General features: G+C 48.0%; 1 long non-coding RNA gene across 2 annotated transcripts in view; it reads left to right on the forward strand.

The window, feature by feature from the left end:
* The window catches only part of LOC132539537 (uncharacterized), a 144,949-nt gene extending 118,732 nt beyond the window's left edge, over positions 1-26,217 (forward strand). The window contains exons 4-5 of one of the 2 annotated variants that reach the window (XR_009550890.1): positions 3,604-3,739; positions 25,883-26,217. This is a non-coding gene — a long non-coding RNA (uncharacterized LOC132539537). Of the gene's footprint in view, positions 1-3,603; positions 3,740-7,566; positions 7,689-25,882 lie in introns of those variants that run through there. The other variant, XR_009550894.1, reaches the window with a different exon arrangement.
* The last annotated feature ends 295 nt before the right edge of the window (positions 26,218-26,512 follow it).

Here is a 26,512-nt window from a genome sequence, read left to right on the forward strand (position 1 = left end):
AGGCAAGCAAATTTATTGTTTGTCTTATCTTTTCATATATATCGCCTTCAGGGTTAGCGCGGGGGCTTGGCGCCTGAGCTACAAATCCACTGCTCCAGGTGGATTTTTTTTTTCTTTCTATTTTTATTTGACAGGACAGAGAGGAACTGAGAGGGGTAGGGGAGGGAGAGAGGGAGAGAGAGAGAGAGACCTGCAGACATCCTGTACTTCTCATGAAGCATCCCCCCTGCAGGTGGGGAGTGGGGCTTGAACCCAAGTCCTTATACACGTCGATATGTTCACTTAATTGGATGCTTCACCACCTTCCCCCCAAACAAATTTATTTTTGAAATAGAAATAGAGAGGCAGAGAGGCACAGAAAGAGTGAAAGTGACCGCAACACCAAAGCTTCCTTCAGTGTGGTGAGAGCTGGTCTTGAACCTGGGTCCTACACATGGCAGAGCAGCACACTAACCAAGTGAGCTATTTCTCTAGCTTGGGCAAAGCAAGCTTTACCTGCTCTATGTACCTGGTAGGTTTCTGAGAAAAGAAACCACTCTGGTGGAGAGCAGTGGACTTCTGCCCACAGGGAACCTGGCTCAGTGGCCCATCCCAAGCCTCCAATACCAGGGTCTAGGGTGGACTTGGGATCTTTATACGAACCATCAAAGTCTGCTCCCTTCCTCCCTCCCTGTCTCCCTCCCTTCCTTCCTTCCTTTTTTAATTTCTTCCTTTCTCCACCAGGGCTATTGCTGGGGCTTGGTCAGTACCTACACCACTCCCAGAGGTCATTTTCCCCTTTCTTTTAGTGTGTGTGTGTGTGTGTGTGTGTGTGTGTGTGTGTGTGTGTTACCCCAGAGCACTGCTCAGCCCTGGGTTCTGTTGGTGCTGGGAATTGAACCTGGGAACTTTAGTGCCTTGGGTATGAAAATCTTTTTGCATCTCCGCTATGCTACCTTCCCAGCCCTTTTTATTTTATATTATTTGACAGGACATAGAGAAACTGAGAGGAGAGGGCAAGACAGAGAAGGAGAGAGATACCTGCAACACTGCTTCACTGCTCTTGAAGCTTCCCCTGCAGGTGGAGGCCAGGGACTTGAACCCGGGTCCTCGCACATGTGTGCATTCAGCTGCGTGCACCACCACACAGCCCTGCCTTAAAAGTCTCTACCCTAGGCATGGGGACTTGGGGCCCACACCCGGGGTAAGTGCTGCTGCTTGTGCTGAGTGTCTACCGAGAAGGTTCCAGGAGCGGCTACTGGTTTTCCCCTCTTCCTCTCTCCTTCCTAGAGCTTAATTCGATTTTAGCTCTTACTTTTTACTCGTGCATCCACCCCACAGTATTTGTAGCCGGTCCTCATGTGCTGGGCACTGCTCTCCATTCTGGAGACAGTTATAAACAAGGATAAGGACCAGGAGATAGTCCACATAGCAAAACAGACACTGGACCAGGTGCAAGGCCTTGGGTTCAAGCCCCAACTCTACATGGGAGCACCATAGAATGACATGGGGGGACTCCATGGATGGTGGAGGAGTACTAGGCTATCTCTCCTCTCTCTTGTCTCCTTTTGTCTTTCTCTTTCTCTCTTAAAAAAAAAAAACAGTGAAAAAATTGGCTCAGGGAAGCAGCCTGGTGGAGGTATTTTGTATGGGCAGGACCCCATATCCATTTACAGAAACTACAAAAGAAAGTCCAAATAACTGTCCTTGCCCCCATGGAGTCAGCTGTCTCGTGAGGAAGACGGGAAAAACGAGTAAGCAAGTCAGCTGTGCAGTGAGCAAGCATCGTGAAAAGAAGCAGCGTAGCTCGGTGGAGACAGACCAGCTCACGCAGGGTGTTCAGGGGAGACTCCTCACCGTGACGCGCCTCTGTCTCGCCCTATACGGGCAGGGTCAGTTTCTGATGTTTGCAGACAAGCACTTCTAGAACACGGACGGCAGGAGTCCGTCGGGCCCTAGCACAGCCTTGAAACAGTAGTCTCTGAGTGCTGAGTCCTTTTTGCTCTGACTTGAGATGCCCAAGCACTTCTTGAAGATGAATTCCGCTTGCGCAAGAGCTCTAGCATTACATTCGTGCGTATATACCGTTCATCTAGGGGAAAGGTACTCTGGACCGCAGAGGCAGGTTTTTCTTGCTGCTGCATATTCATAAAGGAACTTGTGGTACAAATCCGGCGTGTCTGAGTCCCGGCAGGATGAGTCAGTTTCCATCAGAGCAGAGCGCAGTCTGATCTCATCCCTGGAGGAATTGATGGCTTCAGACAGACAGAGCTGAGAACCCAAAGCAAGTCCATTTGTTGCTCAGAAAGTACTACCGTCTATAAAGTCTGGCCTGGAGAATCAGCACATCTTAGCCCACCATCTTTATTTATTTATTTTAGTCATTTTACCCCATGAGAGAGAGAAGAGAAGAGAAGGGGCCAGGTGGTGGCACACACATTACAGGGCACAAGGACCCAGGTTCAAGCCCCTGGTCCCCACCTGCAGGAAGAAAGCTTCACAAGTGGTGAAGCAGGCCTGCAGGTGTCTCTGTCTCTCTCCCTGTCTCCCCCTTCTCTCTTACTTCCTCTCTGTCTCTACCCAGTAATAAGTAAATATGAATATAGAAAAAGAGAGAGAGAAGAGAGAGGTCAGAGTACCAGTCTGGCACATACAATGCTGGGGACTGAGCCTGGGGCCTCATGTCTGGGAAAACGTGCAATCTACCCACAGAGACACCTCTCTGGCCGCCTTAGCCTTCCCTTTTACCAGTGGATGGTCATTGTTGAAGTCTTCTGTGCCTTGTGGCATCAGTGAGGACAGTCAGGCCTGAAAAAGGAGAGCTGAAGCCACACAGTCAGCGTGAGGGGCCGGACGGCCACCGCGGGCAGCTGTGCCTCAGTGCTTGGCAGGGCTGTCCAGCATTGTCACCGTGAAATAGAGCACACTTCTTCGCATGTTCACAGCGGCTTTATTCACAACAGCAAAAACCTAGGAACAACCAAATGTCCTTTGACAGATGACTGCATAAAAAAAGTTATGGGACATATACTCAACAGAGTATTATGCAGCAATAAAAAAGATGATATTGTGTCCTTTGGGGTAAAGTGGGTGGAACTGGCGAAGATGATACTCAGTAAAGCAAGTCAGGAGGGAAAGGACAAGGACAGAATGGCTTCACTCAGAGGCAGAACACAGAGAGTTGAACATACAAATGTGAAAAAACAAAATGGCCTATTTTCAAGACTATGGGAGAACTATAGTGGTTATCTGTGGGGGTGGGGACAGGGACACAGACCTTTGGTGACAGAAGTGGTGAGAAAAACAATAAAATACATAAATTTAAAGACAAGAGAGAGAATGAGAATACCAGAGAAGCTCTCTGGCATATGTAATGCAGAGAGAGAGAGAGAGAAGAAACAGACACACACACACACACACACACACACACAGAGAAAGAGAGAGAGAGAGGAGAAACAGAGAGAAGAAACACTCTCTCTCTGTCTCTCTGTCTCTTTCCTTTAAAGCCTGGTGCCGGGAATGATCTCAGGGGTGGGGGGGTCTCATGCCTGCACGACACCACTCAGTGGCTCCCCAGGCCAGAGTTTTTCTTCTTTATTCTTTTCTGTTCTTCTTCACATCTAGAAAGAAGGAAGAGCGAGACACACAGAGAAGAGAGACATGTCAGTCCTGTTCCAACATCCCCGCAGCCCTCCCAGTTCCGCGCAAGGTGCTCCCATGTGCGGCCGGGACTCCAACCCAGGGCTTCCTGCAGGATAAGGTATGTACTCTACTGGGTGAGCTATCTCCTAGCCAGACAGAACTTGATCTTTCAGTTTAGTGGGGTGGTGGATCAATGGTTTATAATATAGTCGTTGACAAGTGGGCACGATTTCTCCCTCCGTGTGCAAGAGGTCTTCAGTACACTCTGGCCCCCAGCCTACATGCTTTATACCATAGTATACCAAGCCCCCAAGACTCTCTCCACACCCTCCATCTCCCTCCTCCAGAGTTTTTTGCACTGGTGGAATACACTGCACTAAATCCAAAGTGACAAAGCATTTTCTTTCTTTCGTTTTATTTATTTATTCATTTAACTGATTCAGTTATGATCCACAAGTCCATAAGATAAGAGGGGTATAATTCCACACAGTTCCCACCACCAGAGATCTGCATCCCACCCCCTCCATTGGGAGCTTCCCTATTCTTTATCCCTCTGGGAGCATGGACCTTTATGGGGAGCAGAAGGTGGGAGATCTGGCTTCTATAATTGCTTCTCTGTTGCACATGGGTGTTGGCAGGTGGGTCCACACCCCCAGACTTTTTCTGTCTTTCCCTAGTGGGGCAGGGCTCTGGGAGGAGGGGTTTCAGGACACATTGGTGAGCTCGTCTGTCCAGGGAAGTCAGGTTGGAATCATAGTAGTATCTGCAATTTGGTGTCTGAGACACACAGTAAGATATAAAGCAGAACAAAATGATTAATGAACAGGAGTCATGAAGTAGGAACCCTTCCCTACAAGCTTTCCTGTTCTTTATCCCTCTGGGAGTATGGACTCAGGATTGTTATGGGGCACAGAAGGTGGGAGTTCCAGATTCTGTCATTACTTCTCCACGTTCTTCTATTCAATGCCTTTTGACTGAGGACCCAGTGTATGGTGGGAGATGTGGATGGGGAGGTTGGTTTGAGCCAGGTGCCTAAGGACCTTGACTGCCTTGTGAAGGATGTGACCTGGCTCTTAGGAACAGGGAATCACTAAAGATTTTTTTAAAGCAATGGACAATCAGATCTGTGTTAGAGAACCGAGTCTAATAGAACTGGAAGGCACTGAAGACCCCAGAGGGAAACGAAGAGGTGTGGAAATGGTTCAGGTGGAAGTTTATAAAGACTTGAACTAGGACCATAGGAACAGAGAGGAAGAAAAATATTTAGAAGGCATTTCAGTGATGTTAGTAGGTCTTGGGGGAAGGAGGAAAGGGAGATGCTCACTTGGGGGTGTCTGGGCACAGGGGAAGTAGAAGGAATTGCGATACAGTAGGTGTGGGAGAAGTTGGGGAAGGGTGAGATATTTCTTTATATTAGTGATTTGATATTGACTTACAAGATTGTAATGGCTATAATTGTAACAGGAGTGTAATTCCACACGGTTCCCACCACCAGAGGTCTGTGTCCCCACCCCTCCGTTGGAAACTTCCCTATTCTTTATCCCTCTGGGAGTATGGACCAAAATTCTTTTTTTTTTTTTTTTTGCCTCCAGGGTTATTGCTGGGGCTCAGTGCCTGCACCATGAATCCACTGCTCCTGGAGGCCATTTTAATTGTCCGCTTTTGTTGCCCTTGTTGTGGTTATTATTGTTGGTGGTGATGTCAGTTCGTTGTTGGATAGGACAGAGAGAAATGGAGAGAAGAGGGAAAGACGGAGAGAGGGAGAGAAAGACACCTGTAGACCTGCTTCACCGCCTGTGAAGCGACTCCCTTGCAGGTGGGGAGCCAGGGGCTCGAACCGGGATCCTTCCGCGGGTCCTTGCGCTTTGTGCCACATGTGCGTTTAATCCGCTGTGCTACCCCCCCCCCCAGCCCCCATGGACCAAAATTCTTTATGGGGAGCAGAAAGTGGGAGGTCTGGCTTCTGTCATTGCTTCTCCGCTGGACATGGGCGTTGGCAGGTGGATCCACACCCCCAGCCTGTCTCTGTCTTTCCCTAGTGGGGCAGGGCTCTGGGGAGGGGGGTTCCGGGGCACATGGGTGAGGGCGTCTGCCCAGGGAGGTCAGGATGGAATCACAGTAGCATCTGCAGCTTGGCGACTGACCTGCGGTGCTTCTGTGGATGTCTCAGCTGTAGTTGGGGAGGCTTGTTAAGATGGATAGTTGTAGATATTTGTTGTTTTCAGGGAGAGTCCAGACTGCCCTTACTCCATGGCCACACCCCCAGAAGTCTTGAGATTTTATTTAAAGCTTGTTTAGAAAGGCCAATTGATAACACACCTGGCAGAGTACACACATTATCACAAACAGGGACTTGTGTTCAAGTCCCCACTTCCCAGCTGCAGGGAAGAAATTTCAGAAATGGTGAAGCAGTGCTGCAGGTATCTCTTTTATCTCTCCCTGTCTCTCCTTCCCTCTCAGTTTCTCTGTCTTGTCAAATAAAAGAGACAAACACAGAAAGGTGTGTGTGGGGGGACCAGTGCATCATTCAGACATAAAGTCCCAGCAATAACCCTGGTGGCAATTAGAAAAAGAAATAGGTGGTGCAGCGGGTTAAGCGCTTGTGGCACAAAGCGCAAGGACGGGCTGAAGGATCCCGGTTCGAGCCCCCGGCTCCCCACCTGCAGGGGAGTCGCTTCACAGGCGGTGAAGCAGGTCTGCAGGTGTCTGTCTTTCTCTCTCCTTCTGACTTCCTCTCCTCTCTCGATTTATCTCTGTCCTATCCAACAATGACATCAATAACAACAATAACCACAACAATAAAATAAGGGCAATAAAAGGGAATAAATAAATATAAAAAAAGAAAAAGAAATCTAGTTTAGTCCCATTTGCCTGTTGTGGTCCCATTTGCCTGGGCCAACTAATCCACAGCTTGTAAGGTGGTCCTTGACCCTCTACAAGGGTGAAGATAGGACGGAGTGGTTTAAATAAGAAAAATAGAAATTCTCTTTGGGTGTGGGATCGGGATAGAGCAGAGGATGGAGGAAGGATATAGCAAGAATCGCAGGAGGGGACAGGTTAGACAAGCCAGAAATAGACAGGGGGCAAGAATAACCAAGCCAGGAAGGAAGGGGCTTGCTGGGAAAATATGGCAGGGGCAGGGGGAGGGGAGGGTGGAGAAACCGCTAGGAAACACACCTCAGCTGGAAAGACTACAGGGCACACATCTTTTCAGAGTCGCTTCCTTGGCCTCTCTCTTAGAATGACTTAGATCTATCTGTGTAATAATAATAATAATTATAATAATAATATTTTATGCAAGGAACTTGCTTGAGTAGGGCCAGTAGGGCAGTTCTTGTGGATCACTTAGTGTTTGTTCTTCAGCAGTCTTTTAATACAGATCCCTTCTGCCTTTTAAAAATGCGTTGAGGGGCTGGGGAGGTAGATAGCACTGTGTTTTACACAACAGACTCTCCTGCCTAAGGCACTGGAGGCCCCAGGTTCAATCCTCAGTACCACCATAGCCAGAGCTAAGCTATATACTCTGGTCAAAGCAAAAAATAAAATAATAGGGGGTTGGGCAGTGGCGCAGTGGGTTAAGCGCACGTGGCACAAAGCGCAAGGACCGGCATAGGGATCCTGGTTCGAGCCCCCAGCTCCCCACCTGCGGGGGAGTCGCTTCACAGGCGGTGAAGCAGGTCTGCAGGTGTCTGTCTTTCTCTCCCTATCTCTGTCTTCCCCTCTTCTCTCCATTTCTCTCTGTCCTATCCAACAACGAACAACATCAACAATGGCAATAATGATAACCACAACGAGGCTACAACAACAAGGGCAACAAAAGGGGGGAAAAATGGCCTCCAGGAGCGGTGGATTCATGGTGCAGGCACCGAGCCCAGCAATAACCCTGGAGGGAAAATAAATAAATAAATAAATAATAAATTAATAATGGGATGATCTCACGCTCAGGTAGAAGTTGAAAAACAAGATCAGAAGAGAAAACACAAGTAGAACCTGAACTGGAATTGGCGTATTGCACCAAAGTAAAAGACTCTGGGGTGGGTGGGGTGGAGGAGAATACAGGTCCAAGAAGGATGACAGAGGACCTAGTGGAGGTTGTATTGTTATATGGAAAACTGAGAAATGTTATGCATGTACAAACTATTGTATTTACTGTGGGATGTAAAACATTGATTCCCCAATAAAGAAATTAAAAATTAAATGCATAAATTTAAAAATACATGTTGGGGGAAATATGGAAGGTGTGTAAGTGGTACAGCTATCAGAGCTCCTTCTGGTGGTTTTCTTTATCGTCTTCCTCCTCACCTTCCTCTGGGTTTCCTGGGTCAAAAGGGCAGAATTTCCTGTCTGATTTTTTAAAGTCCCTGTCGCCTTGACTTTGTTCCCGGCTCAATGGAGATGAATTTCAGGTTGAGGACAAACCATTAAGCCTTGTGTACAAGTCCTTGTGGGTTGAAAAGACCCCCTGAGAGATTTTTTTTTTTCTTTTCAAACCTACCTCAGAGAAAATTCCCACTAGAGGAGAGTCAGCTCCGTGCTGCTGGCAGGGGGAGCGCAAGTAACTCAGAGAACTGCTCCACGTCAATTCACAGAAGCCAAAGATGTTCACTAAGAAAAGAGCGGCAAGGACAGCACTGCAGTTCCGCAGAGCAGAAACTCCCTGAGCAGCAATATCTCAGGGTATTGGGAGAGTCGTTCACAGACCTGGCCCACTGGCTGACAGGCCATGGCCCCAGCCACTGGCTGTGGGGAGATCAGAGGACTTCTCACTCTGCAGAGCTGCCGGGGAAATGGACACACAGTGAGCGCAGATGTTCTCTGTGCCCGGCAGAGCCTTTTTTATGCTGAAAAAGGCTTTCGTGACTGAGACTCTGAACTCTCAGGTCCAGACTCCAGAAGCCAGAACTGCACAGCGGTCTGGTAACAGAAAAGGAAATTATTATTTTTTTTTTTCCACCAGAACTTGCAACCCCTTCCTCTCACTTGTTTTTGACCCAGACAGACACAAAATATCAACCATCACCTCCGCAGACTGCCACCCAGTTCTTCTAAACACTGAGCTGAAATTATGATGGTTGAAGTTTACTACTGAGAGGGACAGGGGTCAGAGCAGCACTCCCCCACTTTATGGTCAAGATCAAATCCAAGCCTCACGTTTGCAAGATGTGTCCTCTCCTGCTGAGCCACCTCCCCAGCCTGGACGTCTTTTTCTTTTTCTTTTCCTTCTTTTTTTTGTCAAGCCTGGGTAATTTGAAACCAATTTTCTTCTGCATGTTTGAAGTTTTCTAAAAATTTAAGTTCAGGGAGTCGGGTGGTAGCGCAGCGGGTTAAGCGCAGGTGGCGCAAAGTACAAGGACCGACATAAGGATCCTGGTTCGAACCCCGGCTCCCCACCTGCAGGGGAGTCGCTTCACAGGCGGTGAAGCAGGTCTGCAGGTGTCTGTCTTTCTCTCCTCCTCTCTGTCTTCCCCTCCTCTCTCCATTTCTCTCTGTCCTTTCCAACAACGACAACAACAATAATAACTACAACAATAAAACAACAAGGGCAACAAAAGGGAATAAATAAATAAAATAAATATTTAAAAAAATATATAAAAAAATTTTAAAAAAAATTTAAGTTCAGTATGTTTCATGGTACTGTCACAGGGAGACAGTTCCTTTGGGTATAATAAAGAACTTTTTAAAGTAAAAATGGCATAAGGGTTCCCAAACACAGTATTATTTTTGGAATTTTATTTTTGGAATCCTCTGTTAAAATATTTATTTGGGGCCGAGTGGTGGCACACCTGGTTGAGCGCACACGTTACAATGCTCAAGGACCCAGGTTCAAGCCCCTAGTCCCCACCTGCTGGGGAAAGCTTCACAAGTAGTGAGGCAGGGCTGCAGGTGTCTCTCTGTCTCTCTCCCTTTCTACCTCCCTCTCCTCTCAATTTCTGGCTATCTCTATACAGTGAATAAATAAAGATGATGATAAAAAATTAAAAAATATTTATTCAACAAATATTTGAAAGGTGTACTGTGTATCAGACATTTACCTAAATGGTGAGTAGTTCAGTGGCAAATAATAAAAAATTCAGTGTACATCGAATGCTTTCTATGTTAAGCATTATGTTAAAGTTTCATGTGTATCAATTTATTCCAAAACACTATAATGTAGTTGCTACTGATATAAAATATTATATACTGAATACTAGCATCAATTTTTCTTTTTGCCTCCAGGGTTATTGCTGGGGCCTGGTGCCTGCACTAGAATCTGTTGCTCCTGGAGGCCATTTTCTTCCCATTTTGTTGACCTTGTTGTTATTGCTTTTGTTGCCATTGATGTTATCGTTGTTGGATAGGACAGAGAGAAATCGAGAGAGGAGGGAAAAACAGAGAGGGGGAGAAAGACAGACACCTGCAGACCTGCTTCACTGCTTGTGAGGTGACCCCCCCCTGCAGGTGGGGAGCCAGAGGCTCGAGCCAGGATCCTTACACTGGTCCTTGTGCTTTGCACCATGTGCTCTTAACCAGCTGCACTACACCTGACCCTCACAGCATCAATTTTTGGTTACCCTGGAATTTTGTGCCTACATGACTCCATTTCTCCCAGTGTACTCTTCCTTTTTTAATTTAAACATTTTATCTATTTGTTTTAATCACACACACACACACACACACACACACACACACACACACACCACTGCTCAGTTCTGGCTTATGGTGGTGCTGGGGCTGGGGATTGAACCTGGGACCTTTGGTGCCTCAGGCATGAAAGTCTTTTGCATAACCATTATGCTGTCTCCCTAGACCTCTTTTTCCTCCTTCCAATTCAAGATAATGAAAGAGACAGAGACAGACACCACAGCATCTGCTGTGCCTGGCGTTCCCAGATCCTTGCACATGGTAAAGGGTATCCTCCAGCAGGCAAGCTGTCTCCTGGCCCTTCATGGCACTTTTTTTTTTTTTTTTTTTAATCACCAAGGCTTCAACCTGACTTTTTCAGATAAAGAGTGAGTGAGTGAGTGAGTGAGTGAGTGAGTGAGTGAGACAAGGGAAGTAAGAGAAAGTCATCACAGCACCAAAGCTTCCTCTAGTGCAGTGCAGACCAAACTCCAAATGTGAGATTGTAGATGAAGAGGCCAGGGCAGAGGAGTTAGGGTGCCGGCTCCAGTTCTGGGTTCTTAGCCACTAGGAGGCTGCCTGCCCTCGTGACCTTTCCATTCTCAGCACTGCAGGCAGCTGCCAACATAGCCTCCTTGGTGACTGCACAACGGCTTGCTGAGGGACCCCACGCCCCGGGCTGGAGGAGCCACGTCAGCAAACATGATTCGGGGCCGGTTAGCCAAGTACTCAGCCTTTTCAAGACTCGGTTTCCTCATGCAAGTTGAGAAGCATTCCTCTGATGTGATGTGAGTTAACAAAAGCAGCTGGACTTTGAAGCGGTTGTGTGTCATTCCCGGCTGTATGTCTGTCTTCTGGCTGGCTTGTCTGCCGGTCTCCCTGAGCTGCTGTTGACTGGAGAGCCACTGTTGGGCCTCAGGGCAGCAAGAGCAGCCCCATGTCTGTACAGAGCCGAGCTGACTTCTTAGAGCCCTCCTCTGTCTACACTTCACCCTGTGACCTGAGGACACTCCCTGCAGTGTTTCTGCCCACACAGGAGTGCTTTCAGTGAGAAGAGAAATCAGGTTGTGGTCTGGGAAGTGGTGCAGTGACAAAGCTTTGGACTCTCAAGCGTGAGGTCCTGAGTTCAATCCCCGGCAGCACGTGTGCCAGAGTGATGTCTGGTTCTTTCTCTCTCCTCCTATCTTTCTCATAAATGAATAAATAAAATCTTTAAAAAAGAGAAAGAGAGAGAGATTAGGTTCAAAGATTCTAACTTTGGATCTGGGAGATCGCTCCATGGTAGACCGGCGAAGCAGTGGCACAGCCAGTTGGGCACCCAGGTTACCATGCTCCAAAGTTGGTTTCCTTTCTCCCCACCTGCAGGGGGGAAGCTTCATGAGTGGTGAAGCAAGTCTGTAAATGCCTTTCACTCTACCTCTCCCTTCTCAATTTCTCTTTGTCCTAGCTAAAATAATAATAATAATAATAATAATAATAATAATAGAGGATGGCTGCTGGTAACTGGATTCAGAGTGCTGGCACTGAGCTCCAGTGACTATATATATATATATATATATATATCACCCCTTACCATGGGAGACGCCCTGGGTCCAGCCCCAGCCACCGCACGGGAGCACCATGGACCGTGCCCGACGGAGCTCCACGGATGGATTGGAGCCAGGCTGTGTCCTCTTCTCTCCTGAAGGATCGTCAGAGTTGAATGGAGCTTCATCCAGTTAGCACCAGTCTTAGTCCACAGGTCAATTCAAAGCAGAAAAAAAATGTTAATATCCACTTGGGACAAGGAAGTTTGCTATTCATACCAGAAGGATGGTGTTCACCAAGGATTGTGAGAATAATCCTTGTCACTTACTAGTAAGAACTTAGAAGGTAGAGAGATCTTAAAAAATACTCTACTGGGAGTCGGACAGTAGCGCAGTGGGTTAAGTGCATGTGGCACAAAACACAAGGACTGGCATAAGGGTCCCAGTTCGAGCCCCCGGCTCCCACAAGCAGTGAAGCAGGTCTGCAGGTGTCTGTCTTTCTCTCCTCCTCTCTGTCTTCCCCTCCTTTCTCCATTTCTCTCTGTCCTATCCAACAATGGCATCAATAACAACAAGAGTAATAACTACAACAATAAAAAAAACAGCAAGGGCAACAAAAGGGAAAATAGATAAATAAAATATAAAAAATGTTTTAAAACTACTTTACCTATTTAGTTTTGGGTGAGATAGAGAAATAGAGAACAAGGAGAGAGAGAGCGACAGAGAGGGAGAGAGAGAGAGAGAGACAGAGAGGGAGAGAGAGAGAGAGAGGGAGAGAGAGAGAGCGACAGAGAGGGAGAGAGACAGAGAGGGAGAGAGAGGGAGAGAGAGAGAGCGACAGAGAGGGAGAGAGACAGAGAGGGAGAGAGAGAGAGAGGGAGAGAGACAGAGAGGGAGAGAGAGAGAGGGAGAGAGAGAGAGAGCGACAGAGAGGGAGAGAGAGAGAGAGAGGGAGAGAGAGAGAGCGACAGAGAGGGAGAGAGACAGAGAGGGAGAGAGAGAGAGAGAGGGAGAGAGAGAGAGCGACAGAGAGGGAGAGAGACAGAGAGGGAGAGAGAGAGAGAGGGAGAGAGACAGAAAGGGAGAGAGCGACAGAGAGGGAGAGAGAGAGAGCGACAGAGAGGGAGAGAGACAGAGAGGGAGAGAGAGAGAGAGGGAGAGAGACAGAAAGGGAGAGAGCGACAGAGAGGGAGAGAGAGAGAGCGACAGAGAGGGAGAGAGACAGAGAGGGAGAGAGAGAGAGAGGGAGAGAGACAGAGAGGGAGAGAGAGAGAGCGACAGAGAGGGAGAGAGACAGAGAGGGAGAGAGAGAGAGAGAGACAGAGAGGGAGAGAGACAGAGAGGGAGAGAGAGAGAGAGACAGAGAGGGAGAGAGAGAGAGAGGGAGAGAGACAGAAAGGGAGAGAGCGACAGAGAGGGAGAGAGAGAGAGGGAGAGAGAGAGAGAGAGAGGGGGAGAGAGAGAGAGAGAGAGGGAGAGAGAGAGAACGCTGCAGTCCTGCTTCACTTGTAAAACTTCCACTCTGCAGGTGTGGCCAGGGGATTGAACCGGGGACCCTGCACATTGTAACGTGAAGGTGGTGAGCTTTTAAAAACACCACAAGCCTCACAAACTGACTTTTGTCCTTCACTTTCCGTTTGTGTGATTTGGATGTGACACGCTTCCCGAGCCTCAGCTTCCTCGTGACATGTGAACCTGGAGTTCCAGGCTTACGAGTCCTGTGTTCAAACACTGAGTTATTCCCCTGGTTCTAAGTCTTGATTTCAATTCTGTTTGCTCCAGAAATGTATACACATAAAATTAGCGCCTGCAACTGTAAAGCCAAACTGAATTAAAAATAAAAGGCAGAACAAGAACTGCTGCATCATCGGCACAGCTCCAAACAGCAGTGCCCATGCTGAGAGGTGGCATGGTGTCTGTGTTAACCTGAGTCCCCGGCCACAAGGACTCTGTGGCTCTGCTTTTCCTGCCTGTACCTCTGCTCCCCCACCCCCAACACACACACACACTCACACACACTCACACACACACACTCACACACACACAGTCACATACACACTCACACACACACACTCACACACACACACACTCACACACACAGTCACATACACACACATTCACACACACACTCACACACACACATACATACACAAACACACACACACAGTCACATACACACACACTCACACACATACACACACATACACACTCACACACACACTCACACACACAGTCACATACACACACTCACACACACACTCACACACACATACATACACTCACACACACAAACACACACTCACACACACTCACACACTCACACACACACTCACACACACACTCAGACACACACACACAGTCACACACACAGTCACATACACACACTCACACACATACACACACTCACACACAAACACACACACCCACTCACACTCCCACTCACACACCCACTCACACACACACTCACACACACACACACACTCACACACACACTCACACACACAAACACACACACACTCACACACACACACACTCACACACACAAACACACACACACACACACACACACACCCCTTTTCTTGTTTGCACTGTGTCCTGTGATGTCACTTGGCATTCACAGACATCACTTATGAATCACTTAGGAATTAAGTCCACCCATATTCCTCTCTCATTAGCTCAGGATAATTGCAGTGAGGTCACTGTATACCAGCGCAACAGGGAATGTAAACAGGCTCAGGCACTGGAATCTCTCAACAGGCCCTGATTTTTAAAATAAAATTCTTTGTCTTTCTTTTTTTCACTAGTGATTTAATAATGATTAACAAGATTGTAAGATAACAGGCATACAGTTACACATAGTTCCCACCACCAGAGAAAGAGAGACACCTGCAGACCCTGCTGCGGGCAGGGAGTGGGGGCTCAAACTTGGGTCCTTGGGCCTCACCACTGCCTCCCTCCCCCCACCCGGCTTTTTCTTCTTCATCACCTCCTGCTGGTTTCCCTGAGGCCTGCCTACACATTGGCTGTAGTCCAATTAAATCCCTCTCCAGTGACTCCATGGGCACATGCCACCAGGTTCCTGCTGGAATCCTGCTTCTGGAATCGGATCGAAAGCATGCATCTGGTTTCATAAACTTAGATGTACCACAAGAGTTATATCGTCAGTCTTTGTTGAGGAGGGTGAGATCAGCTCCAACGCCCCATCCACTCCGTTGGGATGGCAGGACACACGGCAGTAGTTCCTGGGGGTCTCTCTAGTCTGTGGAACCCGGTTCTTTGATCCCCAACACCTGCTACAACTGATTCCCTCTTTGTGATTTTCTTCGTTGTCCAAGCGCATGTGCAGACCAGACCAGACTGCCCAGCACACAGCCGTGTCCTCTCATATCAGACCCATCCCAGGGCTTAGTTAGGGGTGTCTGGCTGGGCACAGAGGTCTGTGGGGCACAGAGGTAGTCATAACTACGTACCCTTACTGGCACAGGGGGCTCCTGCCCTGTCCCTTCTTTGCCCCACCCACGGCTTTTGGAGAACCCATTCCCCTAAGCCTGTGTCACTTCCTGTAAGCCTGGCAGGTCTCCTCAGCTCCCAGCAGCACCAGTCCAGGTGCACAGCGAGTACGGAGCAGGGGAGAGTCCACGTAGCGAGGGCTGCTGCCCAGCCTGGGTCTAGAAGGGCCACCAGGCGGAGGATTTCAGACCTCTGCTGACGGAGTCAGTCTGTTGGGACTGCCAAGGCAAAGTATCACTGGCTGGGTAGCTGGAATGACAGAAATGCTCTTTCTTGCACTTTGGAAGCTTGGACGTTCGAGATCCGAGTAATGATAGAGCTGGCTTCCTCTGAGTGTCCACTGGTTTTCACATAGCCACTCTTTTGCTGGTGTTTTTGTGCATGAAGCTTGTTGTCTCTGTGCATCCCGATGTCCTCTTACAAGGACATCCTTCACATTGGACTGGACTCTTCCCTGGGGCCTCATTTCTCACTTGACTACCTCTTTAAGAACCCTGTCTGCAAACACAGTCCCATGTTGAGTCTGTGACTCCAGAGGAGCTGGAGTCACAGACTCAACATACAACTCATGGGGAAGGAGGACACAATTCAGCCCGTGTCAGGACTACAGGAACTTAACTAATTGTTTTATACGAAAAAGAACGTGGCTTCTTCTCTTTAGCAGAGTGGTACCGCATGGCCTGGTGGTGGCCCAGCTGGTGGCTCCCTAAAGCTCAGTGACTCTGAGGCTTCTGTGTCATGCTGGAGCCGGGAATCAAGAACATGGTTTCTGCCTCCTGAAGAATCATCCTCCAGAAGTCTCAGCAGCCCAGCTTCTACGGAGTGGGACTTTGTTTCTGTTACTCAAAGCTCTTCCTGACCTTTCTCGTCTTTTCAGTCTTTCAATCTGGGTGGCTATTCTTTTCTCCCTCCCTTTTCTTCTCTTTCTTTTCATGGAACCAGAACAGTCTTCTCCATGAGCTTAAGCCTTTTTTTTTTTTTTTTTTGCCTCCAGGGTTATTGCTGGGGCTTGGTGCCTGCATTACAAACCCACTGCTCCTGGAGGCCATCCCCCCCATTTTATTGGATAGGACAGAGAGAAATTGAGAGAGGAAGGGAAGATAGAGGGGGAGAGAAAGATAAACGTCTGCAGGTCTGCTTCGTCGCTTGTGAGGTGAGCCCCCTGCAGGTGAGGAGTTGGGGGCTCGAACCGTTATCCTTGTACTTGGTACTATGTACGCTTAACCCAGTGCACCACAACCCAGCCCCCAGCTTGAACCTTTTTTTTTTTTCTAAAGGCAAGTAGATTAAGGATTAAGTTTATTTCAGTCAACTATGATCTTTTTTTATTTTATAAGACTAGTTATTTTTATAAGGGAAAGAGAGTGTACTCGTGCACACATAGGCAGAGAAAGAGAGAGAAAGACAGAGAGGGTGGGGCAGAGAGAAAGGCTAGAGCGCTATTGAGTTCTGGTATGTGCAGTGTCAGAACTGAACCTGGGGCTTCAGACATTCGACTCCTGTGCTTTACCCCTGACCAACTTCTTCCAACTCAGCTTTTACATTTGCTCTGCAACATCATCCACTTATCACTTCCACGAGGACACATGTTGGATTTAAGGGCTAGGAGTGGGGAAACACAATGAGAGAAAAATCTAAAAGCTTTTCAATAGGATGCATCTGCCAAACGGAAGGGCTTTATCTGAATGCCTAGCCGACCACAAGCTCAACAAGGTGAACTGCTACCACTGTTGTTGCTACCATCATTATTGCTCCTCTCATCAAACCATATATGAAGTGACAGATTCCACGATCTGAACAAAAAGCATGTTTTCTAGAACTTCCTGGAAGTTGGGCTGATGGGACCCTCTTCTAAGCGCACCATCTATTTATTGGGTAGTCATGTGCCTAACTTGAATTTAAGCCCAAAGAGCTGCACTGCTATTGGTTACTCTGGACAGTGCAGACTAAGGTTTTGGAGCAATATTTGATAGAGAATATTTGTAGCAATATTGATAGAGAATATTTGAACCTTTTCACTTCAGATAATAGAACTGTTGGTATGCTTCTGGATTCTGCTTGTGAAGCCTTCTGTTTTTATCATCACATTGGGTTCGCTTGTGTTGCTTGCGATGTGTTCTGTTTGCACGTCCACTGTTGGCTGGACACCCCCTGCCTCCGGGACATTGGTTTAGTCCTCTCTGGTTCGCACTTTTTCCTTCTCCCCTCCCGCTGTCGTATGTACTTCCTTTGTTCCTAATTCTTCCGCCTCAGGAGGGAGGTAGGAGAGATTCAGAATTGTGTTCTGGGGAGTCGGGCTGTAGCGCAGCGGGTTAAGCGCAGGTGGCGCAAAGCACAAGGACCGGCATAAGGATCCTGGTTCGAACCCCGGCTCCCCACCTGCAGGGGAGTCGCTTCACAGGCGGTGAAGCAGGTCTGCAGGTGTCTGTCTTTCTCTCCCCCTCTCTGTCTTCCCCTCCTCTCTCCATTTCTCTCTGTCCTATCCAACAACGACAACAACAATAATAACTACAACAATAAAAAACGAGGGCAACAAAAGGGAATAAATAAATAAAATAAATATTAAAAAAAAATAAAAAAAAAAGAATTGTGTTCTGATTAGGTTGTTGGACTGCATCCCCACTCATGAATAAAGACTGAACTGCGTTCTCAGCTCAGCCATGAGTCCCTGGTCATCTCTGTCTCCCGCCCGCGAAGCAAGTCCGGCATATAACAATCTTCCTTTCATTTCATAGCCATACTCTGAGCCCCGTTTTGCTCCTCTGCCTACAAAGAACACAGCTGCACGCCTATACTCTTCACAAGCAAGCCAAGAAGCTAGCAACGTTTAGAAACCTTTTGGGCTGGGATAGTTTATGTTCAAACGTTGCCATTCCCATTTCATTCAGCACAGCTGGAATGTCACAGAGTGATGCTGGCTCTTGGGCCTTCTTCGGTTTGCAACATTACTTTACCAACTGTCAAAAAAACCAAAAATGTCAAAGCAGAATTCAAGCAGGTTTTGTTTGGAGTCAGGCGTGCTACCGTGGTGTCACGAGGTCTACTCAAGCAGATTTTGAGGTTTTTCGTATGTTGGTGTGGAGTTTCATAGCACCTCTCAAGACCCTCCAAGAGGCCTAGACACTCTTCCAGGTCTGGGAGTCATGCATTCCACACCCGGACCTGGGCTGCCAGGGTCTGTGGAAGTCCTCTGAGCATTGATTAGGACTTTTTAGCGGCTGCCTGAACATGATGCCTACAGGAAATGTGTATGTTGGCACAAGCAGGCCTCCAGGCTCCTGTCACCTTCTTAATGCAACTAGAGTTGGCACTGCAGCCCCTGGAAAATGGGCACCTCTCATCCTTACGGTCTGCAGAAACCGTCTGTTCTGTGGAGGAGCAGAGCTCGCCTCAGATGCCTCTAGACAAAACAGACGGGCTGCTTTTCCCTGCCTCTGACTTTTCCCAGGGGCTGGAAAGGAGCCGAGAATCTCTTCTTGAACCACTGGAATTTTTCCTCTCCTCATTCTCTGTCCTTTCCAAATTATAGACTTCTCTTAGAGCATGCTTTTAAAGGGTCTCACACATACACCTTTGCAAATACTCTCAAATAATGTACGCATATTTTAAATGTATACTTGATATCCAACAGCAGATAAGTAGGTAAGGAGGTTGTGGTGCATATACCTGATGGAATGTTACTCAACAGTGAGGAAAAATGAGATCTCGTCCTTTGCTGCAGCATGGGTGGAAGTAGAGGGTTTTGTGCTATGTGAAATAAATGAGAAAGGGGACAAATACCAGATGATCTCTTTCATAAGTGGAAGTTAAGAAACAAAACAAGGGAAAACACCAACGGGCCATTAATAAAACCTACGTTCTATTTCAGCATGGAGTTAAAAAGGGGGTTTTAGGGGAGCCGGGTGGTGGCGTACCTGGTTGAGCGCACATGCTACAGTGTGCAAGGACCCGGGTTCGAGACCCTGGTCCCCACCTGCAGGGGGAAAGCTTCACAAGTGGTGAGACAGGGCTGCAGGGGTCTCTCTCTCCCCTTCCTTCTCAGTTTCTGGCTGTCTCTACCCAATAAATAAATAAAGATGAAAAGTTTTTTAAAAAGGGGGGGCTCAGGGGGTCTGGTCCTAAGAGGGGAGTTGCACTTCGGCGGTGGCTTAGACGTACTGGCATCTGTTCCAGGAGATGTGAAATTGTTTCATTATTGTCACAAGAGTAACATTCCACTATAATATTGATGTATATTAACAGAAGTTTTTTTTAAAAAAAATTGTCAGTAAAAACAAAATAATAAAAATGTAAAAGCAAACTTAGAAGCTGGAGTCAGGCGGTAGCTCAGTGGGTTATGTGCAAGTGGCGCAAAGCTCAAGGACTGGAGTAAGGATCCCGGTTCGAGCCCCCGGCTCCCCACCTGCAGGGGAGTCGCTTCACAGGCGGTGAAGCAGGTCTGCAGGTGTCTGTCTTTCTCTCCCCTTCTCTGTCTTCCCCTCCTCTCTCGATTTCTCTCTGTCCTGTCCAACAACGACGACAACAATAACTACAACAATAAAAAAAGGGCAACAAAAGGGAATAAACAAATATTAAAAAAAAGAAAGAAAGAAAAGGCATATATGTTTCCCACAACACAGAGTCTCTTTTCAGTTTTGGGCAGGTGCCCCTCCTTGACTTTGGATAAAATTATTATCCGTGCATTAGAAGAAAAAGATGTAAGCTGCCCAAGAAAGGCCTAATAGCAAAGCTCAAAAAGTGAAGGGAATTGTGGATCCAGAAAAGGAGCAGGAGGAAGGGATCAAACAGCTGTGAGTGGCCTGTCTTGTGGGCCGCTGAGGCCGCACATCTCCACCCGCTCCACCCCTGTCCCAGCTCGCCTGTCTCTGGCACAGACATCTGCAGCAAGCTCCTCTGTTTGCACCTGCCCTGTTTGTCCTGCCGAAAGCCACACGTTGGAGACGGAACCTTTAATGTGATGGTATTTGAGAGCAGGGTTGATAGCAAAACTGCCTCATCCCTGAGCCACCAAAGGTCCCAGATTCGATTCCTTTCACCACCATATGCTGGAGCAAAATAAAAATATACTAATGATGAATAAAAGCTAGTATGGGTGGGCAGGGGAGATAGCATAATGGTTATGCAAACAGACTTCCCCACCTGAGGTTCTGAAGTCTCAGCGTCAACCCACCCCCACACCCCACACTCCCATCCCATCCCCACAAGCCAGAGCTGAGAAAGAGAAAAAGTGATGGTGTTTTGAGGTGGAGGTCTTCGGAGGTCATGAGGTTTATGTGAGATAGTGAGGTGGAGCCCTTGTGATGGAATGAATGTCCCTGTTTTGCCTCCAGGTTCATCGCTGAGGCTTGCTGCCGGCACTAGGAATCCACTGCTTCTGGCAGCCACATCTCCCCCCCCCCCATTTTTATTGGGTGTGACAGAGGAGAATTGAGAAGGAAGGAGGGGACAGAGAGGGAGAGAGAAAGACACCTACAGACCTGCTTCACCGCTTATGAAGCTTCCCTCCTGCACGTAGGGAGCCGGGGGCTCGAACCCCGACCCTAGCATGGATCCTTGCACGTAGTCCTCTGTGCACTTAAGCAGCTGCAACACAGCCCGGCCTCTGAATGTTCTATGAAGAGGAGGAAAGCAGTGTCTCTTTTCTTACAAGGACACAGCAAGAAGGGAACCATTACAAGGCAAGGCAAGGGCCCCTACCAAGAGCTGAATATGCTGCTGGTCCTAGATCTTGGACGTCTCAGCCTCCGAGGTTGTGAGAAACCCATGCTTGTCCTCATCACTCTACCCTCCCCCTGGAAGGCCGAGTCGGCTTCTTAGCAGTTGAGATCAGATCCAGCTATTCTGCCATTCTCCCCGCACCTCCACCGGCTTCAGTCACACTTGAATATGACCTGCTCTTAGATTCCCACCTCAGAGCCCATGCACTGTCTGCCTGCCACCTGCTGTCTAGAATCCTCTTAGCCCTCCCCCTCTTGGTCACTCTCCAGTCACTTTGCCTTCTTCCAGTGCCTCCTAGGTTAACCCCGTGGGTGCTGCTGCCTTTCGGTCATTTGGATGGATGGTAGTCCCTTACAAGAAAGAGTAAGAAAGCTATCAAGGGAGGGGATGGGATATGGAGTTCTGGTGGTGGGAATTGTACTCCTTTTATCCTATGGTTTTGTCAGTGTTTCCTTTTTATAAATAAGATTTAAAAAGGAAGGAAGGAAGGAAGGAAGGAAGGAAGGAAGGAAGGAAGAAAGAAAGACATATCGGGCTGGTTTCGTGGGCAGAGACAGACGACCAGGGACTCATGGCTGAGCTGTACGCAGTATCTCTTTCTTCATGCGGAACGCAGCACAATCTAAGCCAAGCTAAACTAAAACTAAACTAAACTGAAAACTCACAAACCTGTCCTTATATATACTGCCAAGTAGGGTGGAAACAGGATGTGACGTAGAGAGGGTGGAGAGAAAAGTGACTGGTGCAAATCAGGGTGTGACAAGGAGAGGGGGCAGAGCAGGCGAGAATTCTACCACTGAACCACCAATGCCCTGGAGGGAGGGTGGTGCTTAGTGATTTATGTAAATAGACCGCAGCTTTGAGTGGGATCAAACCAATGCCATACAGGCATGCAGATGCTTACCAGGGGAGCTGGCCTACTATCCAGCAAAGACACATTGGGGCTGGGCGGTAGTGCAGCGGGTTAAGCTCACATGGGGAGGAGCATGAGAACCTGCTCAAGAATCCCGGTTCAAGCCCCCGGCTCCCCAACTGCAAGGGGAGTCGCTTCACAAGCGGTGAAGCAGGTCTGCAGGTGTCTGTCTTTCTCCCCCCCCCCTGTTTTTCCCCTCCTCTCTCGATTTCTCTCTGTCCTATCCAACAACAACAACAGCTCTAACAACAATAACAATAACAACCACAACAAGGGCAACAAAAAGGGAAAAATAGCCTCCAGGAACAGTGGATTTGTGGTGCAGGCACCGAACCCCAGCAATAACCCTGGAGGCAAAATATATATATTGTCATGGAGACCTTTCCAGACTGACCTTTCTAAAGTTATCCCACCTGCACTTTCCACAGTGCCACCTGTTTCATTTTCTTTAAAGCTCCATTTCCAGACCCGCTAGACCTACTGGTCTACGTTCTGCTTCTTCCTTTCTTCCCAGCCGCCCTTTCTGTGTACAGGGACCTTATTGTTTTTGTGTTTCTCCCATCGCTGTGTGTCTAGAACAGAGCTTGGTGTGTGTGGGTGGTGTTCAGAGACAAGCACTGGGCTAGACACTGTCACAGACAGCATTTCGTTTCATGCCACCATGTCCAGGAGAGCGTCTTGCAAGACATGAGTGGGGAATTGTTAACGATTTCCAGTATTTTGACATACCTGCGGTGAGTTCATTCATCATTAGTTTCTTTGAAGTAGAAGTGAGTCAGAAAGTGTGACTTCATAGCCTAGTCTGTCCACATCAAAGGGTTTATGGATGACTGCCCAAGGGCAGCCCAACATAGGGGGCCTTGAGATGGATGGTGCAGGGGTGCGGTGGGAGGGGATAGCAAGATAGTCTGTCCCGGCCCTGCTCACCTTGTGTCTGATGTCCCCGTGAGTCACGCTGGCGTCCACCCACCTTAGTCCAGCTGCTCTCCGCCTTCCGCAGCTGCAGAGATGAGGGCGGTTTCCGGAGAGACTGATCTCTCAGAAGCAAGCTTGAGTTATGAAGACCAGGTGAGCTTTTAGGAGAGAGCACCGCTGAGAGGGAATCATGGACGTTTCTTCAGCTCTGTCTGTCTATCCGTCTGCCTATCACCTAGGAGTGGAGCTCAAACTCAGGGTTTTATAGATGTGAGGTACGCCCTGTACCACTGCTGTGTATTCTCAACCCTCCAAATGTGCACTGATCTTGGAACTGAATATTGAGTGCTCAGATGTGACTCAACTTATAAATCTTTTAAAAAATATTTTATTTATTTATTATTGGATAGAGACAGAGAAATTGAGAGGAGGGGGGGAGATACAGAGGGAAAGAGACAGAGAGACACCTGCCGCCCTGCTTCACCACTCGAGAAGCTCTCCCTTGCAGGTGGGGGCCAGGCCCTCGTGCACTGTGTGCCCTTCCTCCCTCCCTTCCTCCCTCCCTCCCTCCCTTCCTCCCTCCCTTCCTTCCTTCCTTCCTTCCTTCCTTCCTTCCTTCCTTCCTTCCTTCTTTCCTTCCTTCCTTCCCTCCTTCCTTCCTTCCTTTCTTTCTTGCCACCAGGGTTACCACTTGAGCTTGGTATCTGCACAATGAATCATCCACTGCTCCTGGTGGCCATTCATCCTTTTTTTTAATTGGTTGATAGGACAGATAGAAACTGAGAGAGGAAGATGAGACAGACATAGAGAGAACAGAGACCCCTGCAGACCTGCCTCACTGCTTGTGAAGTGACTCCCTGCAGGTGGGGACCAGGGGCTTGAACCCAGGTCCTTGCACACTGTAATATGTGTGCTTAACCAGGTGTACCACCGCTTGGCCCCTTAAAAAGTTTTTTTTTAATTTATAATCTTATTTAAAAAAATTTATTTATAAAAAGGAAACATTGACAAAACCATAGGATAAGAGGGGTATATCTCCACACAGTTCCCACCACCAGAACTCCGTATCCCATCGCCTCCCCTGATAGCTTTCCTGTTCTTTAACCCTCTGTGAGTATGGACCCAGGGTCATTGTAGGATGCAGAAGATGTAAGGTCTGGCTTCTGTAATTGCTTCCCCGCTGAACATGGGCGTTGACAGGTAGATCCATACTCCCAGCCTGCCTCTCTCTTTCCCTAGTGGGGTAGGGCTCTGGGGAAGCAGAGCTCCAGGACACATGGTAGGGTTGTCTGTCCAGGGAAGTCTGGATGGCATCCTGCTGGCATCTGGAACCTGGTGGCTGAAAACAGAGTTAACATACAAAGCCAAACAAATTGTTGAGCAATCATGAACCTAAAGGCTAGAATAGTACAGATGAAGTATTGGGGGATCCTCTATTCTGTAGATAGCTAGTAGGCATATTTTAGTTATGTTTCAAAGGGCCTGTAGCTATACTAGTGTTTGTTTTTTGTCTGAACCTGGAATCTGATATGCAGGTGGATCCTAGTTATTGTCTGGGGAGATGATGTCATGGCTGGAAAAAGGACCAGAAAGCTGGATCTGGGAAGAGAGTAGCTCCCTAATATGGGAAAGGGGTACAAATATTGTTGACTGCAAACCCCATCAATTTGATGCGATCTGGGGCCCATATTCAGCTTAGGAGCCTATGTGACTTCTGTATCCCTGTAGATCTGAGCTCACATTCTATGGTCATGAGTAGGAACTTTCCAAGCTGCCCCAATATCAGGACCCATCTTCCTCAGGTGTAGCATAGAGTATGTTGTTCAGCCTCCCTTCAGAGGATGGAACATTCTCTACCATTGTTGATCCAAGTTGAGGACAAGGTCCTATGGGGGCCCACAAAGGGGTCTATTTTGTTGTTTCTGATAGAAATGACTGGTAACAATGGAGAGAGGGATTTATTCGAGGTCTAGGCCCATCAAGTTTGTTTGGGAGTCTCAGGACTTCCCGATTAGGGCCCCAGTTGGTGGAATGGCCTGATAGTGACTAAAGAGACATCATTAAAGTATGCCAGTCTCTTGCCCTTATTCAGCTTTTGCAGTCCTTGCTTTGATAAGGTTAGCTTTGGAGTGAGTGAGAGAAGTGTAATAGGAAGTAGGTGAGGAGGGTATCTAAGTCTAAGTAGACACTATTTCATTATGAACTTGATACTGACTCGCTATAGACTATTGTATACTTTTGCTTTCAGGTATATATTTTGCCTTAATTTATGGATACATGCAAGCATATGCCCTATCTATGGGACCTGGCCTATATCTAGGCCTTGGGACCCTGTTAGGAAGTGAACCTCCTGGAATGGAATTAGATACTACCATGAAAGGAAAGGTCTTACCTGAGTAATGAGGGTGAAGGGTTGGCATTCCATGTCTGACATCTCTGTATGTCTCAGACGTCTCTGCCTGACATCTGAGGTGAACTCGTTGCATTGATTAGGTTGGAATTGGTGGATGCAATATCATTTGGCCTGACTTGAGAGAAGCATGCAGGTAAGTGAGTCCTACCCCAGAGGTTCCAGGATTGGGAGAAACATAAGCTCTACAGAGGAAGTGGGAGATTCCTGTTGTCTTAGGGTCCAAGAAGACAATAGATAATTATTTCAATAATCACATTGTTTGGCAATTGGGTTAACTTTGAAAAAAGTGTTTAAGAGCAATCTTCATTGGCATTTTCTAGTTGCTTTCTGGGAAGGCAGGAAAGTGTACTCAAAGGCTAGAATTGAAATAGGCAGAGAACAGTATTCCAAGTTGCTGTCACTAGGGAAACTGTGAATTCTGTGGGAGGTGGGGGGAAAAATTAAGACATGTGGAGGATCCATCGTAAGGATCCCAATCCAATTTGAGAGTTAGGCTCCTTCACTGAAACTGTGGGTCAGAAAGTCAGATTGGAGACTGAGAAGCAGAGCTGAGGAGCCAGGATCTGACACAGGGCCATGGGGTGAGTCACAGCCCAGCAAGGAACTTCGCCGAGACTGTCAGAATGGTCTTTGCTGTGACTGACTGCCTTCCATCTCGTGTCTTAGATGAAAGCACTCAGGACTCCTTGTGCAAGGCCCAGGAGAATGGGTTATGCTGTAGCTGCCAGAAGTTCACCAGACGACCAAAGCCTTTGGGGCTGGGAGCTACCCCTCCTCACGTGGAGCATGTGCTTCAATGCTCCGCGTTCAAGCCCTGGCCCCCATGGCAACACCAGAGATGGCACGGGGGAGCCCTGTCAATGACGGTGATATCTTTCCTCTCCTCTTTCTCTCTAAAATGATGAATGATGGAATAAGAAAGCTGGGCCAGTAGGCTGCTCGGTGATACCATGCAAGCACAAGACCCTGAGTTTAGCTCTTACTAAATAAACGAACCCTTCGATGACAACTTTCGTTCGACGTAGATGGTTTATGTATCACTGCTGCTCACTGTCCAGTGGGGGCTGGCTGGGGGGTGGGGTGGGGATGAGCCGGTTCTGTTCCTTCATTTCAGTCCTCGTGGGGTGCAGGCTTATACGCTGCCACCACCTGCAATGACTCTGACATCCAGTAAGAGGGGAAGAGAAGACAGAACTCACTGCCTTGCTCAGAACTTGACATTTAACCCCTCTGCACTGTCCCAAGGGGGTTCAGAAGTATAATCTCATCTTGCGCCTAGCAAGAGGAGAGCAGCGA

This window comes from Erinaceus europaeus, chromosome 7, assembly GCF_950295315.1.
Source record: "Erinaceus europaeus chromosome 7, mEriEur2.1, whole genome shotgun sequence".
NCBI lineage: Eukaryota > Metazoa > Chordata > Mammalia > Eulipotyphla > Erinaceidae > Erinaceus > Erinaceus europaeus.